This window comes from Oryctolagus cuniculus, chromosome 19 (assembly GCF_964237555.1).
Source record: "Oryctolagus cuniculus chromosome 19, mOryCun1.1, whole genome shotgun sequence".
Taxonomy (NCBI): Eukaryota; Metazoa; Chordata; class Mammalia; order Lagomorpha; family Leporidae; genus Oryctolagus; species Oryctolagus cuniculus.
In genome coordinates this window covers 60,193,209-60,216,343 of record NC_091450.1, presented here as the reverse complement: position 1 = coordinate 60,216,343, position 23,135 = coordinate 60,193,209, and the positions used below count along the sequence as shown (strand labels likewise).

Genomic DNA, 23,135 nt, shown 5'->3' with positions numbered 1-23,135 from the left:
CCTAAAATGTGCAAGAGAGAAACGTCAGATTACTCTCAGAGGATCTCCAATCAGCCTCACAGCTGACTTCTCATCAGAAACCCTACAAGCTAGGAGGGAATGGCGAGACATAGCACAGGTGCTAAGAGAGAAAAATTGCCAGCCCAGAATATTATATCCTGCCAAGCTCTCATTTGTGAATGAAGGTGAAATAAAGACCTTTCATAGCAAACAGAAATTGAAAGACTTTGTGGCCACTCGTCCGGCCCTGCAAAAGATACTTAAAGATGTGCTACACTCAGAAACACAGAAACACGGCCATCAATATGAAAGAAGGCAAAGGAAGAACACCTACCAGTAAAAGAGCATGGGAAGCTCAAAGCATATATTAGAAAATATTTCCGGGAAAATGGCAGGGCAAAGTCACTACGTATCAATAGTCACATTGAACATTAATGGTCTGAATTCTTCAGTTAAAAGACACCGTTTGGCTAACTGGCTCACAGAACACAACCCAACTATTTGTTGCCTACAAGAAACACATCTCTCTAACAAAGAGGCATGCAGACTGAAAGTGAAAGGTTGGAAAAAGATATTCCATGCCAACAGAAACCAAAAAAAAGCAGGTGTAGCCATATTAATATCAGACAAAATAAACTTTAATACAAAAACTGTTAAGAGAGACAAAGAGGGACACTATATAATGATTAAGAATTAATTTTGATGCTGTTAATCACAATTGTTATCATAAGAAATTTTGATGTTGTAATCAATTGCTATGTGGTAAACCTTGATTCTGATATAAAATACCTGTGGGGAGCAACTGGGACTAGACTAAGTTACTGGAATTAAGACTTATTCTATGCATCTGCTCTCCCACAATATGGTGCTGAGAAGGGAGTAAACAACTTTTACACAGCTGCCTCCAGTTTGACCAGTAACCTGCAGGAGCTGATCCTGCTCCTGATTGGAGGAGAGCAGCGTACTCGGCGTGTGGGTAGCAGAGTTGGGATTGGTGGAAGAGGACTATAAAGGAGAGACAACATGCACCAGGAACATCTAAGGGGAACATCCGGATAACATCTGAGCAGCCCCCGAGAGTGGGGAAAGTGGGGAAAGTGGCAGGGGGCACCGCCCTTCCACGGAGGTGGAAGGACCGCAGCCAACCTGGGAAGAACCAGCAGCAAACCCGGGAAGGGCCGAGCAGACAAAAGAACAACGCAGGGTCTAGTGTCGTTCCTCCATGAAGAGGGGGAGCGACAATACCATTGTGATGTCAATTGCTATGTCATTAACCTACCATTGTGCCATCATGAAAATTGTGATGTTATAAACCAATCATCTTGCTACCTCTACCAATTTTGATGTCATAAACCACTATTGTATTTTCATTTAACACATTGGAAGATTATAATGTTTGTTATGTTAAACCTCATTTCTGTTATCATGATCCTGTCATTGATGTCATAATCAATTGTGTTATAATGAAAACAATATGCCATCATAAGAAATTGTGATGTCATATATCAACATTATATTTTCATAATAACATTGTAGTATAATCAAATGGTCTGAGTAAACAACCATTCTGATATCATAAACCTACATTTGTGATATCATCAAAAGTGATATAATCTTTTCTGCCTTCATACCAATTTTGATGTCATGTACCACCTTTATTGTCATAAAACATCATGATATAATCTATTGGTGTGGGGAGCAAACCGGACTAGACTGAGTTACTGCAATTAAGACTTATTCTATGCATCTGCTCTCCCACAATATGGCGCTGGGAGAGAAGTAAACAGCTTCCGCACAGCTGCCTCCAGTTCAACCAATAAACTGTAGGACTTGCTCCTGATTGGAGGAGAGCAGCGTACTCGGCGTGTGGGCAGCCGAGTTAGGATTGGCGGAGGAGGACTATAAAGGAGGAGAGAAACGGCATGCACCAGGAACATCTATGGGGAACATCTAAGGGAACCCGTGCAGCCCCCGAGAAAGCCGGCCGGTGGTGTGCCGCTCCCCTGCGGAAGTGGGGAATGTGGCCAGGGGGAACTGCCCTTCCACGGAGGTGGAAGGGATAGTAGCCAACCCGGGAAGAACCAGCAGCAAACCCGGGGAGGGCCGAGCAGACGAAAGAACAGCGCAGGGTTCAGTGTTGCTCCTCCACGAAGAGGGAGAGCGACATAATGGTGCCGTGACTGGGATATGAAGCCTAGGCAGGGTCCTGTGTCGTTCCTCCACGAAGAGGGGGAGCGACATAATGGTGCCGTGACTCGGATAGGAAACCTAGCTCGGATAGGAAACCTAGGACGGATAGGAAACTTAAGAGGGAAGAAACGGGAAGAAGCAGGAAAATACCGGAGAGAGAGACTAGCAAAAAGCCTAGGTGCCGGAAGAAGCTATTGAAAGCCTAGGCATAGACTCGGATATGGACTGTGGGAAAGAAGTTAGGATTGAAAGCGAAAGTGAAAGCTTTCATAGACTCGGATGCGGACTATGGCGGGGAAGCTAGGAGATTGAAAGCGAAAGTGAAACCTGGAGGAGGCTTGGACTCGGATACGGACTGTGGGGAGAAGCCAGGAGAAATGAGAGGAATATTGTTGGAAGAAAACTTAAGGAAACATACCGGGTAGAGAAAAATGTTAGGGAGGATGAAGCCGCGAGTGCAGGCCGAGGCGGAGATATAAGCCACCTTGGAATTCTTCAAGTCACCCCGGGGAGCAAGAGGCGAAGATCTGGAACCAGAGGCAGAGACGTGGGCCGCCAGGTTGGAATTCGCCAGGTTAGTCCGGGGAACTTGGACTGAATGCCAGTGGTGGCGGAAACATTCGCGGAAGCCGCCGCGTGCAGAGAGAGCACGGGGCGTGAATAGATGGGGAACGCCGGGGCTGGCGCGAGGCCGTGGTGCGGGCGCGAAGTGCGTGGAGACCGCGGAGCGTGCGCGCAGAGCCGGGAACCCGCCGGCGGGGCAAGGCGCCGGGAAGCCGCGCAGAGCCGAGAAGCCGCCGCGGGGCGGGCGCCGGCGGGGCGAGGCGCCGGGAAGCTGCGCAGAGCCGTGAAGCTGCCGCGGGGCGAGGTGCCGAGAAGCAGCCTCGGGGCGAGCGCCGCCGGAAAGCCGCAGGGATAAGAGAAACAGAAGTTTAGAAGTAAAAGAGAAATAGGAATGCTGGAAGATAGAAGTAAAATGGGAGAAATAGGAATGCCCGGAGATAGAGAAATAGAAAGGCCTCCCTACAACACTGCACTGTGAGAGCTTGGATTCGGTCTGCCTGATTGAGGCGATGAGCACCTGGGCGGCTAGCAGCTTATGCGCCGCAGGTCACTGAAGACAGGCACGAATTAACATCAGTAAGGCTTCCCCACAATACAATTAGGAGGCTTGGATTCGGTCTGCCTGATTAAGGCGGTAAGCGCCAGCAAGCAGCTCGACCAGAGTATGAGCTGCAGGTCACCGAAGATAGGCACGAACCAACACTAATAAGTCTCCCCCACAATAAGGCAATGAGAAGGCTTGGATTCGGTTTGCCTGATAGGTCTTGTAAGTCCCCTGCGGGCAGAGCAGAGCATGCGCTGCAGGGCACCGAACACAGGCACGCATCAGCGCCTAAAAACCTCCTCTCAACATGGCGAAGAGAGGACCCGGATTCGGTTTGCCTGATAGGACTTGTAAGAACCTGTGGCAACTCTAGCAAGTAGAGCAGAGTGTGTGCCGCGGGACACCGAAGACAGGCGCGTATCAACGCCAAAAATAAAAAGAAAGGGGGATCTGTGGGGAGCAAACCGGACTAGACTGAGTTACTGCAATTAAGACTTATTCTATGCATCTGCTCTCCCACAATATGGCGCTGGGAGAGAAGTAAACAGCTTCCGCACAGCTGCCTCCAGTTCAACCAATAAACTGTAGGACTTGCTCCTGATTGGAGGAGAGCAGCGTACTCGGCGTGTGGGCAGCCGAGTTAGGATTGGCGGAGGAGGACTATAAAGGAGGAGAGAAACGGCATGCACCAGGAACATCTATGGGGAACATCTAAGGGAACCCGTGCAGCCCCCGAGAAAGCCGGCCGGTGGTGTGCCGCTCCCCTGCGGAAGTGGGGAATGTGGCCAGGGGGAACTGCCCTTCCACGGAGGTGGAAGGGATAGTAGCCAACCCGGGAAGAACCAGCAGCAAACCCGGGGAGGGCCGAGCAGACGAAAGAACAGCGCAGGGTTCAGTGTTGCTCCTCCACGAAGAGGGGGAGCGACAATTGGTTTGTGATAAGCTATCATTCTGATACCATAATTTTACATTTGTGATTGTGATATCAACAAATCTGTTGTCATATCTCATATATTGTGATGTCATAATTAATGAATTCATAAATCTACTGTGATATGATTCTGATATGGTTATGATATCATAATAAATTTTGATATTATAAACTTACCATTTTGGTGTCCTAAATGATTGTGATTTGATAATCCACATTGTGAAATCATAGTTAATTTTGATGTTATAATTGATTGGTTTCTGATAAACATTCATTCTGATATCATAAACCTACCATTGTGAAGTCCTAATAATTTGTGATGTCATAATCCAAATTTTATGACATCATAATGAGTTTTGAAATCATAAACTGCCATTGTATTATCAAAAAACATTATTTTGTCATAACCAGTTGATACATGATCAATTATAGTTCTGATAGTATAAACATACCAATGTGCTATTGTAACAAATTGTGATATCCTAAACCTACCATTGTTCTTTCATAAACTTTGGTGTCATCATGATATTGTCATAAGATACATTGTGAAATTGTTATCAATTTTCATGTTATAATCTACCATTCTGATATCAACCTAACATTCTATCATAATCAATTCTGATATTAAAATGTTTCTGATGCCATAATTAGTTATGATGTCATAAACATTATACCATATAATCAATTTGGATGTAATAAACCCCTTTATATTGCCACAATAATATAGTATCATACATTCTGGTATCAGAAACATACCCTTAATATGTCATTGTCATAACATCGTTTTGTCATAATCAATTTTGATGTAATAAAGCTACCATTTTTCTTTAATAAATTTTTTGTTAAATCATCACACATTGTGTCATAATAAAATTTGATGTCACAAATAATCTTGCTTTGCCAAAAAAATGTAATGTTGAAATAAAATGTTAAGTGATAAAACACCATTCTGAGGGCTGGCGCTATGACACAGTATGTTAATCATCTTCCTGTGGTGCCGGCATCCCATATGGGTGCCCATTGGAATCCTGGCTGCTCCTCTTCCAATCCAGCTCTCTGCTATGGCTTGGGAAGGCAGTGGAAGATGGCTCAAGTCCTTGGGCCCCTGCACCCACATGGGAGACTGGAAGAAGCTCCTGGCTTCTGGCTTCAGATTGGCTGGAGTTGCAGTCATTTGGGGAGTGAACCAGTGGATGGAAGACCTTTCTCTCTGTCTCTCCCTCTCACTATCTGTAACTCTACCTCTCAAATAATTAAAATCTTTAAAAAAAAAACCACCATTCTTCTATCATAAAACTGTCTTTGTGAATCAGTTGTGATTTTATAAACAGTGTTCCATAATAACTAATTTTGATGGCATATATTTTCTTTGCATTATCATAGAAAAAATTGTGGAGGCAGGCATTGTAGCATAATGGATTAAATTGCCATGTGGCAAGACAACGTTTCATATAGGCACTGGTTCAAATCCTGGCTGCCCCAGTTCCAATCTGTCTCCCTGCTAATGAGCTTGGGAAGGCAGCAGAGGACAGTCCAAGTCCTCGGTCCCTGTTCCCATGTGAGAGACCTGGATAAATCTCCTGGCTCCTGTATTTGAACTGGTACAGCTTTGGCCATTTTAGCCACTTGGGGAAATGAATATCCTTCTCTACTTCTGCCTTTCAAAAATTAAATAAATATTTTTTTAAAATTGTGATATCAGTCTATTCGTTTGGATAAGCCACCCTTCTAATATCATAAACCTACCTTTTTGTTGCCATATTCAAATTGTGATGACATAAAGCTACCTCATTGTGGGGAGCAACTCGGACTAGACTAAGTTACTGGAATTAAGACTTATTCTATGCATCTGCTCTCCCACAATATGGCGCTGAGAAGGGAGTAACAACTTCTATGCAGCTGCCTCTCGCCAATTTCATTGACGGAGCTGCAGGAGCTGATCTTGCTCCTGATTGGAGGAGAGCAGCGTACTCGGCGTGTGGGTAGCAGAGTTGGGATTGGTGGAAGAGGACTATAAAGGAGGAGAGAGACAACATGCACCAGGAACATCTAAGAGGAACATCTATCTGAAGGAACACCTGTGCAGCCCCCAAGAGAGCCGGCCGGCGGTGTGCTGCTCCCCCGCGGAAGTGGGGAAAGTGGCTAGGGGGAACCACCCTTCCATGGAGGTGGAAGGGATGGTAGCCAACCTGGGAAGAACCAGCAGCAAACCCGGGGAGGGCCGAGCAGACAAAAGAACAGAGCAGGGTCCTGTGTCGTTCCTCCACGAAGTGGGGAGCGACACCTCATGCCATCATAATCAATTTTGATGTCATAAATGACCATTATATTGTCATAAAACACTGTAATGTGATTCTTCCAACCTTACCCTCCCTCACACCCACATTCCCACACTTCTTCCTCCTCTCTCTCCTATTCTTATTCTTATTTTTTACAAAGATCTATTTTCAATTAACTTTGTTTTTTAAAAATTATATTTATTTGAGAGATAGAGTTACAAACAGTTTGTGGGAGAAACAGAGAGAAAGGTCTTCTGTCCACTGGTTCACTCCCCAAATGGCTGCAGTGATCAGAGCTGGACCAATCCGAAGCCCCAGGCCATAGCCATAGCAGAGACACTGGATTGGAAAAAGGAGCAGCTGGGACTAGAACTGGTGCCCATAGGGGATGCTGGTGCTGCAGGTGGAGGATTAGCATACTGCACCACAGCACCAGCCCCTCAACTTTATACTCATAAGATTAACCCTACAATATATACGTGTTCTACAAATAGTATGAAAAAATTATCCCTTAACCTTTATGACAAGAGCTGTTTAAAAGCATTGCATCTAAAAGTGGCAACTTCACTTCTATAGATTACCTTTTAGGTACTCTATTAGTTTCCACAGATCAGGGAGAAAATATGGTATTTGTCCTCTTGTGGCTGGCTTATTTCATTAAGTATAATGGTTTCCAGTTTCATCCATTTTGTTGCATTATTTTAAATCACTGTGTAGTATTCCATAGTGTATATAAAAATAATTTATTTATAGTCTTTAGTTGATGGACACCTGTGTTGATTCCATATCTTAGCTATTATGAACTGAGCTACAATGACCAAAAACTGCCATCACAATCAATGTGGTTGTCATAAACCATGATAGTCTGTGTAGCCATAATCAGTTGTTATGTGATAAAACAACATTATCATATCATAAACCATTGTGCCATCTTTGTCAATTGTGCTGCCATAAAAATAATATCATGCCCTATTGTGCCATCACAATATGTTGTGATGTCAAAAACCAAGGAACCATCGTGAAATCATCAATATTGATATCATTAAACACCATTGGATTATAATAAAAATTTTGATGTGAAAATCATTTTGTGATAAACCACCATTCTGATGACATAAAACTACCTCTGTCATGTCATAATGTATTGTCATAAAAACCATTTTGGCATCATAATCAATTTTGATACCATAACCATCATTGCAATACCAAAGTCAGTTGTGGTGCCATAATACCATTGTGATGTCCTATTCAACGGTGATGTCATAGTACATTGTTGTCATAAACTAATGTTGAGATGCCACAAATTATCATTGTCATAAACCAACCATTGTAATATCATAATCAAATTTGAAGTAAAAAATGTTGACATAATCAATTTTGATGTATTAACCATCATTGTGATATTTTAGCCAATTGTGATGATAGAAAACCATTGTGATACCATAATCAATGTGAAGTCATAAATTTTTGATGTCATAAACTAATATTTAGATGCAATATGCAAAACTTTGTCATATAATAAACTGTTTATTGTGAACACACGAAAGAACTGACATCATAAACTTATCATTGACATAAACTGAGCACTGTGATGACCTAAACCTTAAATGACACTACACCCCAAATGGATCTAACAGATATCTACAGAGCTTTTCATCCTACACTTAAAGAATTTACATTCTTCTCAGCAGTACATGGAACCTTCTCTAGGACTGACCACATACTAGGCCATAGAGCAAGTCTCAGCAAATTCAAAAGTATTAGAATCATACCATGCAGCTTCTCAGACCATAGGGGAATGAATTTGGAAATTAGCAACTCAGGAATCCCTAGGGCATATGCAAGAACATGAAGATTTAACAACATGCTCCTGAATGAACAATGGATCATAGAAGAAATGAAAAGAGAAATCAAAAACTTTTTGGAAGTAAATGAGGATAACAGCACAACATACCAAAACTTATGGGACGAAGCAAAAGCAGTGTTAAGAGGAAAGTTTATAGCAATAGGTGCCTACATCAAGAAATTGGAAAGGCACCAAATAGATGAGCTTTCAATTCACCTCAAGGATCTAGAAAAACTGCAGCAAACCAGACCCAAATCTAGTAGGAGAAGAGAAATAATTAAAATCAGAGAAGAAATCAACAGGATTGAATCCAAAAAATATTACAAAAATAAGCCAAATGAGGAGTTGGTTTTTTGAAAAAATAAACAAAATTGACACCACATTGGCCCAACTAACTAAAAAAAGAAAAGACCCAAATCAATAAAATCAGAGATGAAAAAGGAAATGTAACAACAGACACCACAGAAATAAAAAGAATCATCAGAAATTACTACAAGGACTTGTATGCCAGCAAACAGGGAAACCTATCAGAAATGGATAGATTCCTGGACACACGCAACCTTCCTAAATTGAACCAGGAAGACATAGAAAACCTAAATAGACCCATAACTGACACAGAAATTGAAACAGTAATAAAGGCCCTCCCAACAAAGAAAAGCCCAGGACCAGATGGATTCACTGCTGAATTCTACCAGACATTTAAAGAAGAACTAACTCCAATTCTTCTCAAACTATTCAGAACAATTGAAAAAAGAGGGAATCCTCTCAAATTCCTTCTATGAAGCCAGCATCACCTTAATTCCTAAGCCAAAAAAAGATGCAGCATTGAAAGAGAATTACAGACCAATATCCCTGATGAACATAGATGCAAAAATCCTCAAAAAAAATTCTGGCCAAGAGAATGCAACAACACATCAGAAAGATCATCCACCCATACCAAGTGGGATTTATCCCTGGTATGCAGGGATGGTTCAATGTTCACATTAACAGACTGAAGAAGAAAAACCATATGATTATCTCAATAGATGCTGAGAAAGCATTAGATAAAACACAACACCCGTTCATGATGAAAACGCTAAATAAATTGGGTTTAGAAGGAACATTCCTCAACACAATCAAAGCAATTTATGAAAAACCCACAGGCAACATCCTATTGAAAGGGGAAAAGTTGGAAGCATTTCCACTGAGATCTGGTACCAGACAGGGATGCCCACTCTCACCACTGCTATTCAATATAGTTCTAGAAGTTTTATCCAGAGCTATTAGGCAAGAAAAAGAAATTAAAGGAATACAAATTGGGAAGGAAGAACTCAAACTATCCCTCTTTGCAGATGATATGATTCTTTATTTAGGGAATCCAAAGAACTCTACTAAGAGACTATTAGAACTCATAGAAGATTTTGGCAAAGTAGCAGGGTATAAAATCAATGCACAAAAATCAACAGCCTTTGTATACAAAGGCAATGCCATGGCTGAGAAAGAACAGCAAATATCAATCCCATTCACAATAGCTACAAAAACAATCAAATACCTTGGAATAAACTTAAAAAGGATGTTAAAGATCTCTATGATGAAAATTACAAAACCTTAAAGAAAGAAATAGAAGAGGATCCCAAGAAATGGAAAAACCTTCCATGCTTATGGATTGGAAGAATCAATATCATCAAAATGTCCATTCTCCTAAAAGCAATTTATAGATTAATGCAATACCAATCAAAATACCAAAGACATTCTTCTCAGATCTAGAAAAAATGATGCTGAAATTCATATGGAGTCACAGGAGACCTCGAATAGCTAAAGCAATCTTGTACAACAAAAACAAACCTGGAGGCATCACAATACCAGATTTCAGGACATACTACAGGGCAGTTGTAATCAAAACAGCATGGTACTGGTACAGAAACAGATGGATAGACCAATGGAACAGAATAGAAACACCAGAAATCAATCCAAACATCTACAGCCAACTTATTTTTGATCAAGGATCCAAAACCAATCCCTGGAGTAAGGACAGTCTATTCAATAAATGGTGCTGGAAAAATTGGATTTCCACGTGCAGAACCGTGAAGCAAGACCCCTACCTTTCACCTTACACAAAAATTCACTCAACATGGATTAAAGACTTAAATCTACGACCCAACACCATCAAATTATTAGAGAGCATTGGAGAAACTCTGCAAGATATAAGTACTGGCAAAGCCATCTTGGAAAAGACCCCAGAAGCACAGGCAGTCAAAGCCAAAATTAACATTTGGGATTGCATCAAATTGAGAAGTTTCTGTACTTCAAAAGAAACAGTCAGGAAACTGAAGAGGCAACCGACAGAATGGGGAAAAATATTCACAAACTATGCAATAGATAAAGGGTTGATAACCAGAATCTACAAAGAAATCAAGAAACTCCACAAAAACAAAACAAACAACCCACTTAAGAGATGGGCCAAGGACCTCAATAGACATTTTTCAAAAGAGGAAATCCAAATGGCCAGCAGACACATGAAAAAATGTTCAAGATCTCTAACAATCAGGGAAATGCAAATCAAAACCACAATGAGGTTTCACCTCACCCCGGTTAGAATGGCTCACATTCAGAAATCTACCAACCATAGATGCTAGAGGGGATGTGGGGAAAAAGGGACACTAACACACTGTTGGTGGGAATGCAAACTGGTTAAGCCACTATGGAAGTCAGTCTGTAGATTCTTCAGAAACCTGAATATAACCCTACCGTTCGACCCAGCCATCCCACTCCTTGGAATTTACCCAAAGGAATTTAAATTGGCAAACAAAAATGCGGTCTGCACCCTAATGTTTATTGCAGCACAATTCACAATAGGCAAGACCTGGAATCAACCCAAATGCCCATCAAGAGTAGACTGGATAAAGAAATTATGGGACATGTACCCTATAGAATACTATACAGCAGTCAAAAACAATGAAACCCGGTCATTTGCAACAAGATGGAGGAATCTGGAAAACAATATGCTGAGTGAAGTAAGCCAGTCCCAAAGGGGCAAATATCATATGTTCTCTCTGATCGGCGACAACTAAGTGAGCACCAAAGGGGAAACATGTTGAAGTGAAATGGACACTATGAGAAACAATGACTTGATCAGCTCTTGTACTGACTGTTGATGTACAATGTAATACTATATCCATTTTAGTATTTTCTCTTTGATTTGTTCTAGTACTATTGGTTGAACTCCATAATTAACACACAATTATTCTTAGGTGTTTAAATTTTAACTGAAAAGTGATCCCTGTTAAATGTAAGAGTGGAAATAAGAGAGGGAGGAGATGTACAATTTGGGACATGCTCAATCGGACTTGCCCCAAAGGGTGGAGTTAGAATCATGTCAGGGGATTCCAATACAATCCCATCAAGGTGGCATTTACCAATGCCATCTCACTAGTCCAAGTGATCAATTTCAGTTCACTATTGATCACACCGATAGGTCTAAGAGTCAAAGGGATCACACAAACAAGTCTAGTGTTTGCTAATACTAGCTGATAGAATCAAAAAGGGAGAGAACGATCCATCATGGGAAGCGGGATACACAGTAGACTCATAGAATGGCAGATGTCCTAAATAGCACTTTGGCCTCAGAATCAGCACTTAAGGCATGTGGATCTGGCTGAAGAGCCCATGAGAGTATTTTAGGCATGGAAAGTCAAGACAACCTGGAAAAAAAAAGAAGACCTAAATGGAAGATCTCTGCAAGTGAGATCTCAGTGGAAAGAACAGGGCCATCAAAGAAGTAGGTACCTTTCTCCGAAGGGAGGAGAGAACTTCCACTTTGACTATGACCCTGTCGGAATAAGATTGAAGTCAGCGAACTCAAAAGGCTTCCATAGCCTTGGCAACTCATGACTAGAGCCTAGGGAGATTACTGACGCCAGAAACAAGAATGTCAAATTGTTAAGTCAACAACAGGAGTCACTGTGTACTTACTTTTCATGTGGGATCTGTCCTTAATGTGTTGTCCAATGTGAATTAATGCTATAACTAGTACTGAAACAGTATTTTACACTTTGTGTTTCTGTGTGGGTGCAAACTGATGAAATCTTTACTTAATATATACTGAATTGATCTTCTGTATATAAAGATAATTGAAAATGAATCTTGATGTGAATGGAATGGGAGAAGAAGTGGGAGATGGGAGGGGTGTGAGTGGGAGGGAAATTATTGGGGGAAGGCATTGTAATCCATTAACTGTACTTTGAAAATTTGTATTTACTAAATAAAAAAGGAAAAAAAAACAAAATATATATATACTGAATTGATCTTCTGTATATAAAGATAATTGAAAATGAATCTTGATGTGAATGGAATGGGAAAGGGAGTGGGAGATGGGAGGGGTGTGAGTGGGAGGGAAATTATGGGGGGGGGAAGCCATTGTAATCCATTAACTGTACTTTGAAAATTTATATTTACTAAATAAAAAATAAAAAAGAGGGTAAAAAAGACTCCAGAAAACAGTTATGCTCCACTTCAAAAAATGAATAAGAGTTATTGCAAGAAGAAAGGGGTGTAAGTGTGTTCTTCTAAAGGAAACAGAATGGGCAAAAGCTCTGAGGTAGAAGAATGCATGGCAAATCCATGGTATCATCCTATCAGATATTGCCAGCCAGACTCGAGGTTGTTAGGATTCAAATTCTACCTCTACTGGCTGATGCTGTGGCTCAATTGGCTAATCCTCTGCCTGCGGTGCTGGAACCCCAGGTTCTAGTCCTAGTTGTGGTGCCAGATACTAGCCCCGGTTGCTCCTCTTCCAGTCCAGCTCTCTGCTGTGGCCTAGGAGGGCATTGGAGGATGGCCCAAGTGCTTGGGTCCCTGCACCTGCATGGGAGACTGGGAGGAAGCACCCAGCTCCTGGCTTTGGATCAGCACAGGACCAGCCATAGTGGCCATTAGGGGAGTAAACCAATGGAAGGAAGACCTTTCTCTCTGTCTCTCTCTCTCACTGCCTAACACTGCCTGTCAAAAAAAAAAAATCAAATTGTACCTCTACCAACTACAATTTGTGTTACCTTAGGCAAAATATAAAACCATGATAAGTGCCCTTCTAATGTAAAATGAAGATGATTATTTTACTTCATAGGCAGGTTGGATCAAGCAAATTAACATATAGACAGCACATATCTAGTAGTAGCATTAGGATTATTGTCAGATATTATTTATATATATTATATAATATGATTTGATATTTTATACTACTTGTCTAGATAGAATTAAAACACTGATTATTCTTTCTTCTGTTAAAGGTAAAAATACTATGCATACATTTGTTTTAATTTTTAGATTGAAATTAAAATTTGTGTATATCACATACATAAAATAATCATACATTCTAACAATACTGTTCAATGACTTTTGGTATACTGTCGCTCCCCCTCTTCACGGAGGAACAACACAGGACCCTGCGCTGTTCTTTTGTCTGCTTGGCCCTCCCCGGGTTTGCTGCTGGTTCTTCCCGGGTTGGCTACTGTCCCTTCCACCTCTGTGGAAGGGCGGTTCCCCCTGCCACTTTCCCCACTTCCGTGGGGGAGCGGCACACCACCGGCCGGCTCTCTCGGGGGCTGCTCAGGTGTTCCTCTTAGATGTTCCTGGTGCATGTTGTCTCTCTCCTCCTTTATAGTCCTCTTCCACCAATCCCAACTCTGCTACCCACATGCCAAGTACGCTGCTCTCCTCCAATCAGGAGCAGGTCCTGCTGTTTATTGGTTGAACTGGAGGCAGCTGTGTAGAAGCTATTTCCTCGTCTCCCAGTGCCATATTGTGGGAGAGCAGATGCATAGAATAAGTCTTAATTCGAGTAACAGTCTAGTCTGAGTTGCTCCCCACAGTATACCGGTGGGAAACCATCACCACAATCCAGCTTTAGGGAAGTCCCATCACTACAAAAGTTCTTACAAGCATTTTTGAAGTCTTTCTCCAATTTTACCAATTTTACCCAGCAGACCCATGTAAGTCATAAACTGCTATCTCTCCATATATATTTGCCTCTTCTGTATAAATGGAATTGTAGACTATGCAAAAAAAAAAAAGACTTTGGTAGAATGAGGTGTGTGGTTGAAGAAAGCTTGGAAGGGCAATGGTTTTATGCTGTGCAGTGCTCCAATGAAGAGAAAAATCAGTAGAATTTCAACTTATTCTTTCCTCCATTTTGGAATCTCCCAAACCCACAGTCAATAAAACCATGAGATTGCAACCATTCTATTATTTTCACAGCAACATGTTGTAAGCAATGACCAGAATCACAAAACCATCTTTGAGAATTGTGGTGTTTACTTTGAAATATGAAAGGAAAATATTCCATAATGCAGTTTCAAGGATGAAAAATAACAGTTAATGTCAATTAACTGACATGAAAGATCTAGAACATATTTTAAGTACAAAGGCCATCATACATTTTAAATAGAAATCTATTATGCTCCTTGCTTCATTCAATAATCCTACAAACTCCTAAAGTACAGGACTGAATTCATAGACTACACTTGTTACACTACAGGCATGGATAGACACACATATTTTCAATAAATTCTTTCTGAGTTTATGAGTGAACTTTACCAAGAAGCTAAGAAAACACAGTTTTCTGATTATATCAAGCATTGAGAAATCTGATTGGGATGATTTGAGTGATGCACCTGGCCTTACATGTCAGTATTACTCTTTCTTGAGAGGTATAGAAATTTTTCATAGCAGCTCTCTAATGAAAATTGCAAGTGAGATGGAATCCAGTGTTAATTCTAAGAAACAGTAAAACAGCTTTGTAGGATCAACATTAGAATGGAGTCCTATTGCCACAACACGTGTGTCACATTATATTTTGATTGCCTAGAAAAACATAGAGAGTATACTCATTCTAAAACTAGTAAGAAAACATGGAAATGAGCTATTTAGCCAGCATACTTTCCAATAATTCATTTTGCAAAAGTTTCTCCATTCCTTCTGGTTCCCCTCTGCCTCTGGGTTTCTGTTGCCCCATATTCAGTCCATCCCTATCTTGCTTTACATGTGAAAATAGAATGAGGATCTTTCTAATGTAATTGGACCTAGATATTTAATATTAAAATATGTTATTCATTAAACACTTACTATTTACCTATTTTAAAATCACCATTTGAGATGTGTAGGATAGATGAATAAAACTGATACAAATCAGTGGCTTTGTAAACCTTACATTGTATGAGAACCACAGTTTGTCAGACACTGAATTGTATGAGAACCACAGTTTGTCAGACACTGAACCATTTTGTTTTTATTTATTTAAAAGGCAAAGTAAAAGATAAAGAAGGAGGTAGAGAAGGGGGAGAGTGTGATGAGGGAGAATAGAGGGAGAAAGCATCCAACCACTGGATCAATCATCAAGTGCCCATCTTTAAGACTGAATCAGTCCAAAGTCAAGAGCCAGGAACTCCATCCAAACCTCCCAGAGGTGTGGCAGGACTCAAGCCCTTGCACCATCCTCTACTGCTTTCCAAAGTACATCAATAGCTAGCTTAATGGTGGTTGCTAGCATTCAAAGCATCACCCCAATATGAGATGTGAGCATTCCAAGCTGTGGCTTAACCTGCTGAGATGCAATGCCTACCACACACTGAATTATTTTACACAAGTTACACATCCCTCACAACAAGGAGGCAGATGCCTTTATTATCCACACTTTATAAGAAGTTGTAATAAATGTTTAAATGCATGGCTACATGTCCAGTTTTACACACACAGGAATGATTCCAATCCATGCATCTAACTCCAAAGCATACAGACTTAATCATGACAAAACCCCACACTTGATGAAATGCTGGTAGCACACAAATATGTAGAAAGAGAGGCATACTATACAATTATTCCCTAGCATGCTAATTTGTAATTGTCCCAATTATGTTTACTTCCCACAAGAAAGGATGCTTTATGAGCCAAGCAGGCCTTAGAATACAGGAGTTAAGGGAACACCTTACTGTTTGTTGTCCAGCTGCTTGGCCTCTTTTGGCCTCAGTTTCCTTATGGATAAAAAAACCCACAATGTCCAACTCACAGAGTAGCAGAGAGAATGAAAAACAAATGTGTGCAGAATGCTTGGCTCACAAGAAGCACAATAAATTGCTGCTGCTATCAGTATTCCTAGACACAGCACTGGCTCCCACAGCATGAAGCCAAAGCTGGGTATTCAGTAAATCACTGAAAAAATATAGGTTTTTGGGTATATCTCATATCTTCCAGGTTCCTTGGATATTTCTACCCATTCAACAAACATATGAGCAGCTTCTATTCCATGTTAGGCGGTTCAAAGTGTTAAACCAAGCAGAAAAGTTGTCTACTACTCACTACATAATGCTATGGTTGTCACCCCTAACTTGCCTTCCTTCCTAATACAAAATTATAAGGCAGGCACTTTCTCTAGACAAATTTACCAACATATTAAACATCTAACCCTAATGTCACTAGAATTATTTTATCACGTTCTTGCAAATCAATGCAGTCCGAAAATGATTTCTTTTTTTAACCTGTAAAAATAGGCTGGTTGGAATTATGATTGTGAGGCAGAATGTTAAGCTTCCACCTGCAATAAGTTACAAATACAAATTTCAAAACACATGCTTCCATTATGTGGTGATTAACTGAGGCAAATTCTACTATGGCCTTGCTTGAGTGTTGATGGTGCAGAGGGACTTGAGGAAATGCACAGGCTCTTCATCAGCATACCCCATCTGTACAAAGCATTAGGCATGGTGGAGAAGAGATATTCCAGACTGTCCATGCCAACCAAGGATGAGAAATGGTAAATGAGAAGTGGGGAGAAACAATACCAGCGTTCATGGTAAAAGGAAGAGTCCCACCTTAATATGTTGACCATGCAGGTATACTAAGGAATTGTCCTCCTTTTCGCCAATGACCCAGCAGGCTGGTTCACCACACTGATGTAATACCTGATTCAGTGCCCACAGGTCACAATTATCTAGGCTATGAGCCCAGTAAACAGATGAGTGTCACCCACAGAGGTGCCTGTGGGGTGTATGAACTACTGTGCCAAGGGACCTAGTATGGAGACTATCTGGGGGGATGAGCCACATCAGTGCTGAGGAGTGTCTGAAGCAACACATGAAGTTTATCTGAAATGAGACAACTTGGGATCCCCCTTCAAAACAGCATCTAATAGTGACCACTTTGATGTGGATGGCCAGATGTGGTATCAGCTTGTGGAAAGTGGATGAAGAGGTGTCAGGCAGAACAGCACCTGATGGCACACCTTTAGCTTCATAGTTCTGAGTGACAAGCACAGCAGGAAGCTGCTGCTGTGAACACTCCATTGCGTGGATGTACTTGGGTATTTTCTAGAGTGTTGAGGGTCTGCACAGCTTAAATTCAGGGGCTATGACCATCAGGGCCAGGAGAGTTGGTTTGGACTGTTGTAGGGCTCCTCTTAAAATAACAGAGGGGTGAGCATTGGGGAATAGCATGTAAGATGGCTCTTTCGAGACCCACATCCTATATTAGAGTGTGTAGGTTTGAGTCCCACTCCACATCCAATCCAGCTTCCTACTAAAGTGCACCCTAGGAGGCAGCATATAATAGCTCAGATACTTGGGTCTGTGCCACCCACACTGAGTTCTGGGATTTTCACTTCATAAAACCTGATGTTTTCACATCACAACCTGGCTGAATTCCAGCTATTGTGAATATCTGGAGAGAACTGTGGATGAGAGATCACTGTGCCTTTAATGTGAATAAAATTAATTTTCAAAATTTAAATAAACCTCCTGCATCCATGTGGTCAGACTGGGACTATTCCAGTTGGGCCCCTTCCCTGTGGGGATGGCAGCAGCATAGACTAATTGAAAAAATGCCTGAATACCTCAGTGGGCTTCTTTTCTCAGTTGTGCATCATTGTTTGACATACAAAGTTCATGATGGAGTGTTATTTTCCAGATCACCAACACACATTGCAGCAAAGGAACACCTTATGTTCATCCACTCTGCATGGAGGACCCCATCAGCTCTGCTTCCCAGATGATACGAGTCTCTCATGTGGGTTACAGGGACCCACATACTTCAGCCATCACTCCCTCCAAAAGTGCATATTAGCATAAAGCTGGAATTGAGAGTTGTGACTGTAACCTAGGCATGCCAATATAGGATGTGGACATACTAAGCAGGGTTGTAACACATGCCAAATGTCAATCCCTCAGGGAATTTTTGAAGTGCCTCTGTATATCCAAGGCTTTCAGAGAAAGGAGACAGAGCCTTCTGGGCCCTGCCCCTTTACTACATAGTTTCTGCTTCTCCCCAACATTGCACACTGCTTCATGTGTCTCTCTCTGTGCATGCTCACTTCTGAGGTCTCTTCAGGCAGACAGGGAAGAGCAGCAGAGCACAGAAGAGTGGGTCTGGGAGACAAGGCAGATTAGGGAAAAACTGGACTGTGACAGTTTCTGCCTGGATCCTGCCACTTAGTGTTTAGTGACCACATCTGAAGCAGAGGAAAATTGGACATCTACATGCCAAAAACTGAAATATAATATCTTTATATTACCCAGGCATGAAAGTCAAATCAAAATGAATTGAAGGCTTACATAAAAGGTCTGAGAATATAAAACCCCTTACAAATGGAAGCAAATTCATTGATATTAGTCTCAACAATGATTGTTTAGATATGACACTAAACACATAGGTGACAAAAGCAAAGACTGAAAAAAATCTAAGAAATATTCTGCATGTGATAGGAAAAACAGAACAGATAAAGCAAGAAATGAAGAAAACATTGGACAACCTGAGTTTGAACACAAACAACTCAAAAGCAAATATTGTAATAAAAATTGCACAAAGGATTGATCAGTTTTCCATTGAATATATACAAGTAGCCAACAGGTAACTTAAAAGGGATTCAGAAACAGCTAATGAAGACTACAATGCTAATTAAGACCACAGTGATTATCATTTCATATATGTTAAAATAATTATCCAAAAGTAAAAAGATAACATTGTCCCAGGGTGGAAAAAAGGAATATAAAAATTGTTGCTGAGAAAGTAAATTGGTACATCCAATATAGAAAACATTATGTAGGTCTTCAATCAAAATTAAACATAGAACATATGACAAAGCAATCTCACAACTGCGTGTATATCCAAAGGAAACCAAATCAATATCTCAAATAGATACCTTTATCTCCACATTACTGGCAGCATTATCTACAAGAACAAGATATGGAGACAACCCCACTGTCAACATATGAATAAAGAAAATGTGATAAACACACATACACAGGAATCACAGACAACCTTAATAAGGAAATTCTTCCATTTTGTCAGGATGTGGATCCAAAAATATGAATGTGGACATTAGGCTATTTGAAATAAGGCACAGAAAGATAAATGCCACACAATATCACTCATATGTGTAATCTAAGAAAGTCGCACTTAATCACAGAATAGAATGGTGGTTGTCATGGGCTGAGAGTGAAGGACATGGGAAAATGTTAGCTGAACACACATTTGCAGCTATGAGATAAATTAACAAAATTAACACCTCAAGACCTTAATATTCAACACAGTAAATAGCTGATTATGATATCACATACTCACAACTTGCTAATATCTTACATATTCTTTAATAACATAGGGATGTAATGTGATGGATATGTTAGATTGTCTTAATCATTTCATAATGTATATGTACAAGAGGATTCCAGAAAGTTTATGAAAAAATGTAATCAAAAGATAATGTGAATTGTCCATAACTTTTTAACGTCCCTCACATAGCAAAACATCAGTTTTCATACCTTGATGATACACAAATTGTGTCAGTCATACTCTGACAATCTTGAAAAAATTAAAACAAGCAAAACTAAACAGGCTCCTATATTAAAATATAAATCCAAAATAACTTAGTAAACTAGACATATCTACAGGATTTGGAAGACTTTCATGCAAGAAAAATCATTTTTAAAACACACATAAATTTGAGTGGTCAAAATTTCTATTTTGAAAGTGCAAATAGAGATGGCACCCTGTACAGAGAAAGTGCAAGTGCTAAGACGTTGCCCAAGTACCAAATTACAGGGTCTTTCTGCTTCTCTAAAACCTGGGTGAAAACCCCAAGCCAAATAAAACTTCTGTCTCTACCTTACTCAGTCTATGTTACTGTGATATTGGAAACATATGAAGGAGTGAGACATCCTAGAAACAGCTGTGTAAAGAGGTCAATGCCCTGGAAAATACCCTCAGGCCACATATTGAGAAAACTCGGGGGAACCAGGTGCCTGTGGGGAGGGAAGGAGGAACCGACAGCGCCTGTCCCACATGAACCACATACACAGAGCTCACATTCTCCCTAGAGACTACCCAGTCCCCACTGCACAATCGGGGGAGACGTGCAGCTACTGTCACACAGCTGGCCTGCTATGGCTCCGGGCTGAGAAGTCTCACCCAAGCAGGGAAGGGGCAGGACCTCGGGGGTCCTGGGTGCCGGTAAAACCCCCAACCCACGGGTCTGAGGGGACCGAGGGGAAGCCCTGTGCCAGCGCCAATATGGAGCCCACAGATGCCGGAGGCCTGTGTCCTCCTGGCCTTCGGCTCCGTTTTCCCCTCTCGGTACAACCAGGTCCACACACTCACCATGTCGCGGTTGTCAGCTTCCTAGGTGCCCAGCGTCCCCGGTGAGTGAAGGTGGAGAGCTGCAGAGGTCGACCTCGCTTGGGAGCCTCCTGGCGGCGGAGCTGTCTCCCAGGAGTTCACTCTGCAGGCAAAACTCAGAGAAGATTGTGACGTCCAGGCCCCGCGTGCTGATGCACTGTGGACGTCACCTTGCCTGATTGGACAGTTTGCCAGCCTTGAGTGCACGGAACGTCACAAAGCACGGAGCCAATCAGCGTCCCCCATAGCAAGGACCCCTAACTTCAAGTTGTCCTGGATGGGAACAGCGAGAGACAGACCTGGGTTCAGGTCTGAAATGGCCGCCCCTGGGCTCTGCCTCCCCGCGGCTGGAGGGCTCTCACCTCCGAGCTCCTGCTACCCATTGGCCTCGCCCTGGGTCCCCGTCCTTCTCCCTGCGGATGCTGCCTGGAGTTGGAGGTAACCTGTTGCAGTGAGTTACAGTTCTGTTTATCCGCTTCTGGCGCTTTCGTTTTCCTTGTATTTCTGCTCATTCTGTTGGGTCGTTTGTATTACTTATTGATTTGAATAACACTTAGATGTAACATAATTTACTCTTTTTTTTTCTTTTCTTCTGTTTTCTACTCTGCCTATTGATCTTTTATATTTTCTAGTTATTTCTTGCTGGCACTTGGTAATCTAATGGATTTTTAAAACATTGATCTTTCCCACAACATTAAATTCATTTATCAGTTTATTTGTTTTTAGATTTTATGGATTCTCCCTAAATAAATATCTCCAATATATTGGCAATTTATTGTTAAGAAATTGATCTTTACATCTTATTTTATTTCTTTTTGCTCTCCCCCTCGCCCCCAACTACTCCTCCAATAAGAAGTTGGCACTAGTGGAGACTTCTGGTCTAGGTTTACTTCCAGGGTAAAAGCTGTCAATGATTCTGTATTAATCATGGTTTTCGTTGTAGGATCCTTTTAAAAAATTTTGATCTGAATAAGAAAGCCATTGCTCTTTTTTACTATATTGCAAGCAGTTTTTAAAAATTACATGCTGATTTCTAAATGTTTTTGAACATTAAATTGTCATGTGATTTTCTCCTTGAATTTTTCACCTACCTGGAAAATTTACATGCCTTGTTAAGAAATGTTAACCACCTCTTGTATTTTTTATTATATGTGACTTGTTATTCATTTTATTTTCATATGTGCTTTCATTCATTATAAAAATACTAAGGATTTATACATCTGTATATGAAAGAGAGTTTATACTTAATTTATATTGAAAGTTCTTAATTTCTATTGCATCATTATCAATGTAATGCTGGCTTTCTAAAAGAAATCTGAAAATATGCTTTGCTTATTTATACTTTGATACATCTGAGAAATATAGGTGTTTTTTATTTCTTAAATGTTTGAAATATTTTGTGTTTCTATAACTGAAGTTTTGTTTCTCTAACTGTTTTATTGGCTGGTGGCCTTCAAACTGGGATTCAACTTGCTTGTTTTAATTTGGAGTTTTCCTATTTTATACTTCTTATATTGGATTTTAGGACTTTATTTTTGTGTTTGTGTTTGGGAATTTGATTTTCAAAGTATAGTGGATTTTTATCTCTAGTCAAGTTTTTATCCCAAGAGTTTTTTTTTTTTTTTTTTTTTGACATGCAGAGTTAGATGGTGAGAGAGACAGAGAGAAAGGTCTTCCTTCCATTGGTTGACCCCCCAAATGGCCGCTATGGCCAGAGATACACCATTCCAAAGCCAGGAGCCAGGTGCTTCCTCTTGGTCTCCCATATGGGTGCAGGACCCAAGGACTTGGGCCATCCTCCCCTGCCTTCCTGGGCTACAGCAGAAAGCTGGACTGGAAGAGGAGCAACCAGGACAGAATCCGGTGCCCCAACCAGGGCTAGAACTCTGGGTACTGGTGCTGCAGGCGGAGGATTAACCTAGTGGGCTGCAGCGCTGGCCTTACCCCTAAGAGTTTTACAATATTTTTTTCTGATCTTGACAAAGCTCTTTTCTCTGTAAACAATTGTTTTAATACATGAAAATGGACACTAGTGTTACTTTTCCCTGTGTTTCCTCAATTACTTTTACTCATAGTTTATTAATTTTGTTAAAATTAAAAAGTATATCCTGGGGCTGATGCTATGGCATAGTTGGTAAAGCCACCACC

General features: G+C 41.0%; 1 long non-coding RNA gene across 1 annotated transcript in view; it reads right to left on the bottom strand.

Moving 5' to 3' along the window:
- LOC138846874 (uncharacterized) overlaps positions 1-21,109 on the bottom strand; it is a 121,059-nt gene extending 99,950 nt beyond the window's left edge. Inside the window, exon 1 of the long non-coding RNA XR_011384389.1 lies at positions 20,970-21,109. This is a non-coding gene — a long non-coding RNA (uncharacterized lncRNA). The remainder of the gene's footprint in view (positions 1-20,969) is intronic.
- Between the last annotated feature and the right edge of the window lie 2,026 nt (positions 21,110-23,135).